This window comes from Artibeus jamaicensis, unplaced genomic scaffold, assembly GCF_021234435.1.
Source record: "Artibeus jamaicensis isolate MK-2021 breed Jamaican fruit bat unplaced genomic scaffold, CSHL_Jam_final scaffold_11, whole genome shotgun sequence".
Classification (NCBI taxonomy): Eukaryota; Metazoa; Chordata; class Mammalia; order Chiroptera; family Phyllostomidae; genus Artibeus; species Artibeus jamaicensis.
In genome coordinates this window covers 485,250-494,989 of record NW_026522027.1, presented here as the reverse complement: position 1 = coordinate 494,989, position 9,740 = coordinate 485,250, and the positions used below count along the sequence as shown (strand labels likewise).

General features: G+C 40.8%; 1 pseudogene; it reads left to right on the top strand.

The window, feature by feature from the left end:
- The first annotated feature begins 5,998 nt into the window (after window positions 1-5,998).
- LOC128625914 (M-phase phosphoprotein 6-like) lies at window positions 5,999-6,496 on the top strand (annotated as a pseudogene).
- Window positions 6,497-9,740: the final 3,244 nt, after the last annotated feature.

Here is a 9,740-nt window from a genome sequence, read left to right as displayed (position 1 = left end):
CTCCATAGAACATTTGCTTCCTAACAGCAGGGCTTGTCTGATCTTGTAACTCCAGTGACTCCCAGCTTCAAAATACATGGGGATGAATGAATGAGTCCTGTACCTCCTGGGGTTTATTTGCACATTTCTGCGGTGTGTGGAAAGAGAACGTCCAGCACCCTAGTTAAACTTTTTTAGTGTCTCCTGACATAGATCATTATTATTATTATTAACATTTTTCATAATTCAATATTCAGTGATGAATAGCAGGAAATGGTCAGCAATTCAGGTTTTTCTAACTGTCCCCACTTCCAGATTATGAGATTTTCCTCTTGCTGAATCCCCTTCCTCATTCTACTCTTTTTCTTTGTCCTTTACACTCAGGTCCAAACAGGTCCTTCCCTCTTTTCTCAGAGCACTGGTCTCTCCAGCAGATCCCAGCCAGTCTCTGTTCCAGATCCTTAGTCTATGCCAAGGGATTGTCTCCTGCTTACCAACCAGCAGGAGCCTTTGCCAGTGGAAAAGTCCTCTTTAGATGGAGACTGAGAGGGTCCCCATTATGTGTGTTGTCTGCTCTGTGGCTGCCTCTTTGAGAGAAGCTTGAGGTTCTGTATGGATCAAAGGCACCTCTGTCCAGAATGGTGCAATCTTCTGTATGTCCTACCTGTGTGGTGAGATCTTTATTCTGGGGAAAGATTACAATTCTTGTCATGTGAGCTGGGGGTAGGTAGTATGCACATGACTATCCCACATGACCCTGCTCTAGATTTTGCCACCCTTTGCCTTTCTAACAAATGCTGTCTTCTTATAATTTGGTTCCCTGGGAACTCCTGAGGTTTCTCAACACCACACACAAACACACATGTAAACACATACACACATGTATTGTGGGAGTGACCACTTCCGCGAGGTCCCCTGGTGCCACAGACACACGTGAGTGAATAAATATGGCCGAGACATGCTGGATCTGTTTGGGGATGGAGGCGTGGGCTGTGGCCAGTTTTTCTGAGGAGAAAAAGGCCCTGAGCGCCCTCTTCCATAGCCTTTTATTGGGTTGTAATACACAGGAATACAGGGTGGCAAGGATCAAACGGTAGATAACATTTCAAAGAGGTTTGAGGGTTTCAGTCTGAGTGAGTGTCTGTCAGGAAGAGAGTTGTAGAAACTTTGGGAGACATACTCATTTCCTCTCAGACCCTTATCATATGAATGAAAGCACTCTTAGCAGAGCAGATTTCACAGGTTTATCAGCAAGTCTTTGTGATGCCAGATTTTCCCCCAGGGCAAGCTCTAGCCAAACAAGTAGCTGCACCTGTCCCCATCAGGTATTCAGGCTTAAGGGGATTAGAGCCAGGAAGCACTTCTCCCAGAGTACATGGGGACTCGGGCTTTGACAAAGCTAGGGGGTGAGAGTCCATTGCTCTCTGTTGCAGCCCCCCAAGTCCTTCCATGAAGGCCGCCCAGGTGATCAACTCTGGCTTAGGTTGCCCCAGGCTGTGAGGGGTCTTACCTGTTATTGACTTCCCACCAAGCTCTGGGGGCAGGGAGAGGAACTGAGGCAGCGTTTGCTACCAGAGACAGGCTTTGTCTCCAGCAGCTGGCATGCCAAAGGTCTTCTCTCACCCTTAGCTACAAGGGGTAGAGATACAATTCCTAAAACTAGGCAGAACGGTCTACAACATCTCCTCCATTTGTGTTTATTAAATTAATTGAAATGGTTAGGCCTGTGAAATCTACTATTTCCTATTCTTGAATGCAATCACAAAAAAAACCAACTTCCATAAACATTATAGAGCACAAATAATAATTAAAACAAGGCATTCAAGGGCTGTCATAACTCAAACTCCTAAATTCAGTCAGTTGAAAAATTATATAAATGTATGAGAAAGACAAAAGCAACAGGTCTGGTTACATTTCAATTTTGGGAAGAATTAGCACAGACTTCACAAAGTTACTTAAAATATATGCAGCAAGGGGTGGTATCTGAAGTCAGGGTGAGGCAGTTTAGTAAGAGTAAGTTAGAAAGCATTCTCAGATTAAGTCAATCAAACCAATGTTTAGAGTTCAGCATGAAGAATCTGAAAAACCTCCTGATTAGTTAAGTATTAAATGTCCTGCAGCACCAATTTAGTACCTTTAAGTTGGTAGAAAAAGTGTTTCTTAAGTGATGTTGAATATCACTCCAGGGTTGTTGGCTGGAATTCTGCACAGCTTGGAGAAATCTGGATCAGGAGAGTCTAATGTGTGCAGATGCCCATTGGGGAAGCCTTTTCTGTGATATGGCTTCACCCTCATCGCCTGCAGTTCTAAAGGTCATTCTGAAAAGCAAACAGCGTACCCTCTTCTCAAGTTTAGAGTTAAAATCTGGGGTTAAAATGGTTTAGAATTCTGCCTAAAAATGTTTTACAATTGGAATACAAAGCAACTCATCATAGTTTAGAAAATTATAGGTAAACATGGCCAATAAAATTAAATTTGGGGGGGAAGTCTCATGACTCCCCCTTTATTGTTTGTTAAAGAGATTTTTAAAAGTATTAAGAGACTGTTTTACAATTTCCAGACCAGTTGGATTGTAAGGTCTCTATTGGCAAATATCTTAAAACTAAAAATTCCTCACACCCGTGGCGCTTAGAAAACCAGCATCAATACTACCAGCCCCGCCCGCTCACTGAAATCTTACCTTTTGCTATGAAACAGAGCTGGCGCAGGCCTACAGTGGCTGCCAGTGCTGCCCAGTCCAGTGCGCCCTCGGTTGGTCAGTGTTCTAAACCTCTTTGGTAGCAAATGGTGTGCAAGTTGCGCGTGAGGTGGTTCGTGCTGTCATTACCTGCGCACATTCACTGCTGTGGCTGAGGCACCAAAGTCAGCCTGGGGCGCGGACACCACTTCTTAGCTCTCAGGTCTGCAACAGGTCTGCTCTCAGGGTCGCATGCACGGATGGGTTGCACAGTGAGGGGGCCGGGCCCTCAGGCAATTCAAATTTTCCTGGCCCTTGACCTGAGGAGATAGCCCCCCTCCTGGCCCGCCCGCCACCCGGGTGCTGAGAGGAGGGAGCCGCGCAACCCTTGCTCCGGGTGCACGCACTTTTCCAATCAAAGAAATCCTTTTCTGAGTTTTGGGTTCACTTATACAGCTGAGAGGGCCCAGAGCGCTGGATATGTGCTTACACGCCGAGCCCCAAGATTAATGTGAGATGGACCGTCCTGAGTATTATGCCGGGGAGTGCAGGGGAGATTCAAGATGTGGTAAAAAGTATCCTTTCGCTATTTTCTAACACGCCCAGGGCCTGCTTTTTCCGCAGATGCCCTGACCCCTCTGAGGGGTGAATTTCCATCCACTTAGGTATGTGTCCTTGGCGGCCTGTGGCTCAAGGCCCCTGGTTTGAAGGCACCAGATGTGAAAGTGACCTTGTGGGTCCCCCCTGACCACCAGGGATGAGAATTCTTATTCTATTACCTTTTTATTCCTGGTGTGGCGTGGCGTGGCGTGGCGTGGCGTGGCTTGGCTCTAGGACTCTGGTTTGAAGAAGGTCTGAGTCCAGTCCCTGTTCCAAGCGCCACATGTTGTGCTACCTCTTTCCTGAGGTCCCCCGGTGCCACGGACACACGTGAGTGAGTAAATATGGCCGAGACAGGCTGGATCTGTTTGGGGATGGAGGCGTGGGCTGTGGCCAGTTTCTCCGGGGAGACAGAGGCCAGCAGTGGCCAGTTTCTCCAAGGAGAAAAAACACCCTGAGTGCCTTTCTCCATAGCCTTTTATTGGGTTGTAATACACAAGCATACAGGGCGGCAAGGATCAAACAGTAGATAACATTTCAAAGAGGTCTGAGGGTTTCAGTCTGAGTGAGTGTCTGTCAGGAAGAGAGTTTAGAAACTTTGGGAGACATACTCATTTCCTCTCAGACACTAATCATATGAATGAAAGCACTCTTAGCAGAGCAGATTTCACAGGTTTATCAGCAAGTCTTTGTGATGCCAGATTTTCCCCCAGGGCAAGCTCTAGCCAAACAAGTAGCTGCACCTGTCCCCATCAGGTATTCAGGCTTAAGAGGATTAGAGCCAGGAAGCGCTTCTCCCAGAGAACATGGGGCCTTGGGCTTTGTCAAAGCTGGGGGGGCAAGAGCCCATTGTTATCTCTTGCAGCCCCCTGAGTCCTTCCATGAAGGCCTCCTAGGTAAAACAGTCTGGCTTAGGTTGCCCCCTCCTGTGAGGAGTCTTACCCCTCATTGACATCAGACCAAGCTCTTGGGGCAGGGAGGGGAACTGAGGCAGCATTTGTCCTTTTAATATTATTTGTTCAGGACAGTTAGCAGTTAATAATGAATGTAATAACAATAACAATGAAAGGTTTTTATTGTCTGTTTTGAAGTGAGGGGTCTGCAAAAACATAAATTGTCATGACATTTTAAAGTTATGTCAGTGGTAGATGCAAGAAGACAATAAACAGGCTCAGTTAAGGTAAAGACTGGCCATTATCTAAAGAGCTTCTGGCCTAGGACATGACTGCCCACCATGCCTCACTTTGAGTTAATTTTTTTTTTAATTTCAGGCCATTCTATGTGGTTACTTCAGGTCTCTGAGTTTGTGAGTCCCACCATGCAGGCCTTTCCTGAGCTTGTCTGGTTGAGAAAGTGGTCAGTTTTTTGTCCAAACCTTCCCATTTCAGTTCTAAAATACTCTAAACAATACATTGGTGACAAATGTTTTGGTCAGATAACATTGTGTCAAGTGCTAGGTGGGACTTTTAGGAAGATTTAGTGGTCATGTTTGTCTTGCTGAATAATAGTATGATTGGTGATGCAGCAAGATTTCAACAGTGCATGGAAATCAAAGCAAATGTACTAAAAAAAGAAAAGCAGATAAATTAGAGGCAGTCAGTTTCACAGGCCTTTATTAAGAAAAACATTCTGGATCATTTGTAACCTATAAGTTATCACAGACTAAGTTTAGCCATCTGTCTCATTTCTCTTTATTCATCTTGTATAGCATTTACTTATAGTTTGAGGGAACACTACACACTTCTTCAGTATAAACATTCTCACCATGAGATGGGACCTCATTTATTATGGCCCATCTGCAATTAATTATTTATTATTAATCTGATTTTTACTAGTTCTACACTTAGAAGTTCTGAACTTTAGGTTAACTTCATTTCAGGCTGTAAGAACACAATGCTGTAAATTAAAATCACCATCTGAAAGCTCCATCTGTGGAGTTTCATAAATACATTTCCTCTGCTTCAGCAACAGGTATGGAGGGCTCTGTTTTAGAGCCAATTCAGTTTCCATTTAAATTAAATTAGTTAGTAGTCCTTGTTGAGCTACGGTGTAAGGACATTCACATAATTAAATTGTAGTATTTATAGATGAAATCACTTCCTCAATATCTGTATTCCAATAACCTTCCACAACTTTCCGTGATGTTATTATTTTGTCCCTTTTTTCTCCCTCTCAACCAATTTGTTAGGAGAAACTATTTACTTTTAACCTCTCTTAAGAACACACACATCCATTTTTTTCTTTTGCAATAACATTTCTTCTGAATTTCAAAATGTCACAAAAAAAAGGGCCAGGCCCAGAGCAAAATGGCCTAAAGCCAGCTGATAGTATGTGAGTTCTTGGGTTAGTTCAAGAAGAATTTCACAACACAAGTCCAGGTGATACTGAGAGTATGTTCATTAAGCTGGGGGCAAGAAATATGGATGGGACTAAAATAAAACCAGTGGAAGAAAGACTGAGTGGGTCTGCTGTGGCTCTCTTCAAACACTTCGGGAAATATGTGAGGATAGGAGGGGATGCTCCCTGCTTATAGCAGAATCACAGAAAAGGGGTCTTGGGAACAAGTTCAGGAGGTTCTCCAGGATGAGTTGTTGTTGCCCCTTGCTCCGCTGGTTGCAAGTCTCTTGAAGATCTGTTAAAGTTTAGAAGAAAGAAAATTTACTTGAAAAGGATATTTGAATAGATGTAGAACTCATGTTGAACTCATGTTGTGGCAGAGAGTGGGACCCAGTGGAAGCTAACATGGTTGCAGAGTGCAAGACTAAGTTGTCCAAGAATTTGCTGCTCATGAAGTTTGTGGAAAGAAGATTGGATTCACAAACCAACAAACAACTAAAAGAGTAAGAAAAAAAAAAACTATTAGTGAAGAGTTCTGGTACTTGAATTTGCCAGAGCTTAAAGACAAAGAGTTTTGTAATAGAACAGAATTTCTTGTTATGTGAAGATCTCCTCTATGGAGAAATGCCATTCAAAGGATTTAATGCTGAGGTTGAAAATTTTATGATTCAGATGAATTTTAAGAACAAAGTAGAAGAGTTTGGAGATGAAACAGTAGAGTTTGATGTGTCAGATGAAGAAATGGCTAGAAGATATGAGACTTTGGTGGAGACAATTGAAAAAAAAATTGTCACTCAAAGAGATTGTGTCAATTATGAAGAAGTTGAAAGTGAAGATATAAAACCAATTAAAGCAAAGAAGATGTTCTTAAAGCTGCAAGATAAAAATGATGCCTTAAGATAGAGCTCAGGAATGCCTTATGAGAGTTAACATGTTTTGGAACTCATTCTGGTGGTTTCTCTATAGTTAGTAATACCGTGATATTTACTTATAAAGAAATGTACAATTTTAGACACATGCTGTTTGTGAAACAGATGTGTGATGAAGCTTGTACATCATTATTTAATGGTATCCATCAATAATGGGTTTTTAGCCCTTGATCTTCAAATGTACAAAGGCTGCTTCCTAAAAATTTTTTGACCCCAGATTTTTAAAATAAATCTCTACAGTCACTGACCTTAAATTGACTCATAAATTCATACCAGTGTTTAAATTGCCCTAATGTTACCATTTTATTTTAAATTACTAAGAATGTCTAATCAGTTCATATATTTTAAAATCAAATATCATGAGAGTTTATTATTAGAAAATTCATCAGGAACAACCATGTTTCTTCTGTCTGAAGTATTTGCACATTACCAAGTCATTGTAAATTAGTGGAATTATGGGGTAGTTAAACCCTTTAATAAAAAATACAAATGTTCTGTTAATAATAAAGAGGAAGAAAAGTACACACTGGTTCCTTTGTGTCAAGGAGTTGTATCTACTTTGAGAAAGTAAAGATTTATATGAGGTCTCAAGGACAATCTCAATAAGATATTGATCAGTTTTTTTTTTCAGGTGTGCCTTTTCATAGTTGTGGTCTCCACTAATTGGTTGCTTCCAAGATAGAAGTTTGAAATTACATGACCAGCAACATTCCAGATGAGGGAAGACCACCCTGATGGAAGGTCCAGTAGATATTTATTAATTCTTAAGCACTTGAGGCTTTTCACTCTGGTGAGATTTTGCATTTGGCTATAAATTACTGACCCAGTTCAGCTATCTGTCTCAATTCCCCCATTTCATTTGCCAAGGATTATTGCTAACTTCTTACTAACCTGCCTTAAAAAGATAAACCTGCATTTACCCCTCCACTCCCCCCACCCCAGCCAAACCCACCTCCCTTCCTTACTTCTACAACCCTTCTTAGTTTTGTCCATGTGTACTTTATAGTTCCTGAAAACCCTTCCTCCCATTGACCCCTCCCACCTCCCCACTGGTTACTGTCAGATTGTTCTTAATTTCAATGTCTTGCTTATATTTTGCTTGTTTTTTCTTTTGTTGATTAGGTTCCTGTTAAACATGAGATTATATGGTATTTGTCCCTCACCATCTGGCTTCTTTCACTTAGCATAATGCTCTCCAGTTCCATCCATGTTGTTGAAAGGGTAGGAGCTCCTTACTCTCTGCTGCATAACAATCCCTTGTGTAAATGCACCATAGTTTTTTTTATCCACTCTTTACTGATGGACACTTAGGTTACTTCTACTATTTAGCTATTGTAAATTGTGCTGCTATGAACATTGGGGTACATAGGTTCTTTTGAATTGGTGTTTCAGGGTTGTTAGGACATAATCCCAGCAGTGGAATTGCTGGGTCAAAAGGAAGTTCCCATTTTAGTTTTCTGAGGAAATTCCATACTTTTTTCCAGAGTGGCTATACCAGTCTGTATTCCCACCAACAGTGTACTAGGGTTCCCTTTTCTCCACATCCTCTCCAACACTGGTTTGTTGATTTGGTTATGATGGCCATTCCCACAGGTATGAAGTGTTATATCATTGTGGTTTTAATATGCATCTCTCTGGTGGCTAGCAATGCCGAGCATCTTCTCCTATGTCTCTGGGGCCTTCTATATGTTCTCCTTGGGGAAGTGTCTGTTCAAGTCTTTTGCCCATTTTGTAATTTTTTTTGGTCTTCCTAGAGTGGAGTCCTGTGAGCTCTTTATATATTTTGGAGCTCAAACCCTTGTGCAAGGAGTCATTAACACATATGTTTTTCCATGTAATTTGTTCTATTTTTTATTTCAGTGCTGTTTTCTTTAGCCATGCAGAAGCTTTTTGATTTGATTAGATTCCATTTGTTTATTCTTTCCTCTATGTTTTTGACTTTAGGGGACATATCAGTGAAGATATTGCTGCATGGAATGTCTGAGATTTTTCTTCTGATGTTCTCCTGAAGGACTTTCAAGTTGTCAAGACTAATATCTATTTTTTACCCACCCTGAATTTATTTTTGTGTATGGTATAAGTTGATAATTAAGGTTTTTTTTTTTTCATTTAGCTGTCCAGATCTCCTAACACCATTTGATGAGAGGCTATTTTTACTTCACTTACGCTTCTTCTCTGTTTGTCGAATATCAATTAAACATAGGGACTTGTGTTTATTTCTGAGGTTTCTGTTCTGTTCCATTGGTCTATGTGTCTGTTCTTTATTTTTTAATTGTTGTTCAAGTACAGTTTTCTGCCCTTTACCCCAATCCCAGCCCCAGCCCTCCCCACCTTCCTCTCATCTCTGCCGCTCCTTGTTATTGTTCATGTGTCCTTTATACTAGTTCCTTCAAACCTTTTCCCCATTCTCCTGAAATTCCCACCCCTCTCTCCTCTATGTGTCTATTCTTATGCCAGTACCAGGCTGTATTGATTAAAGTGTCCTTTTAATACAGTTTTGTATCAGATATCATGATCCCTCCTGCTTTGTTCTTTTTTCTCAAAATTGCTGAAGCTCTTCAAGATTTTTTATGGTTTCATATAAATTTCTGAAATGTTTATTGTATACCTGTGAAATATGGCATTGGTAGTTTAAAGGGGATTGCATTGAATCTGTAAATTGCTTTGGGTAGTATGGAGATTTTGATGATGTTAATTTTTCCAATCTATGAGCATGTACATGCTTCCATTTTTTGTGTCTTTCTTCTTTTCTTTTTTTTGTCTTTCTTATTTTCTTTCTTCAGTTTCATGTAGTCTTCTACATAGAAGTACAGATCTTTTACCTCTCAGTTAGGTTTATTTCTAGATGCTTTATTTTTCTTGTTGCTATATCAAATGGGTTTTTTCCCTGATTTCTGTTTCTGGTATTTCATTGTTGGTGTACAAAAATGTCTTCAAGTTCTGAATATTGACTTTGTATCCCATTGTTTTGCCATATTCATTTCTTAGGGCTAGTAGTTTCATGGTGGGGTCTATAGTATTTTGTATGTACACTATCATGCCCTCTGGAAATAATGACAGTTTTACTTGCTCTTTTCTAATATGAATGCCTTTTATTTCCTTTTCTTGTCTTATTGTTGTGGCTAGGATGTCCAATACTATGTTAAATAGGAGTGGTGAAAGCAGGCATCCTTGTCTTGTTCCTGATCATAATGAGAAATCTCTAAGTTTTTGCCCAT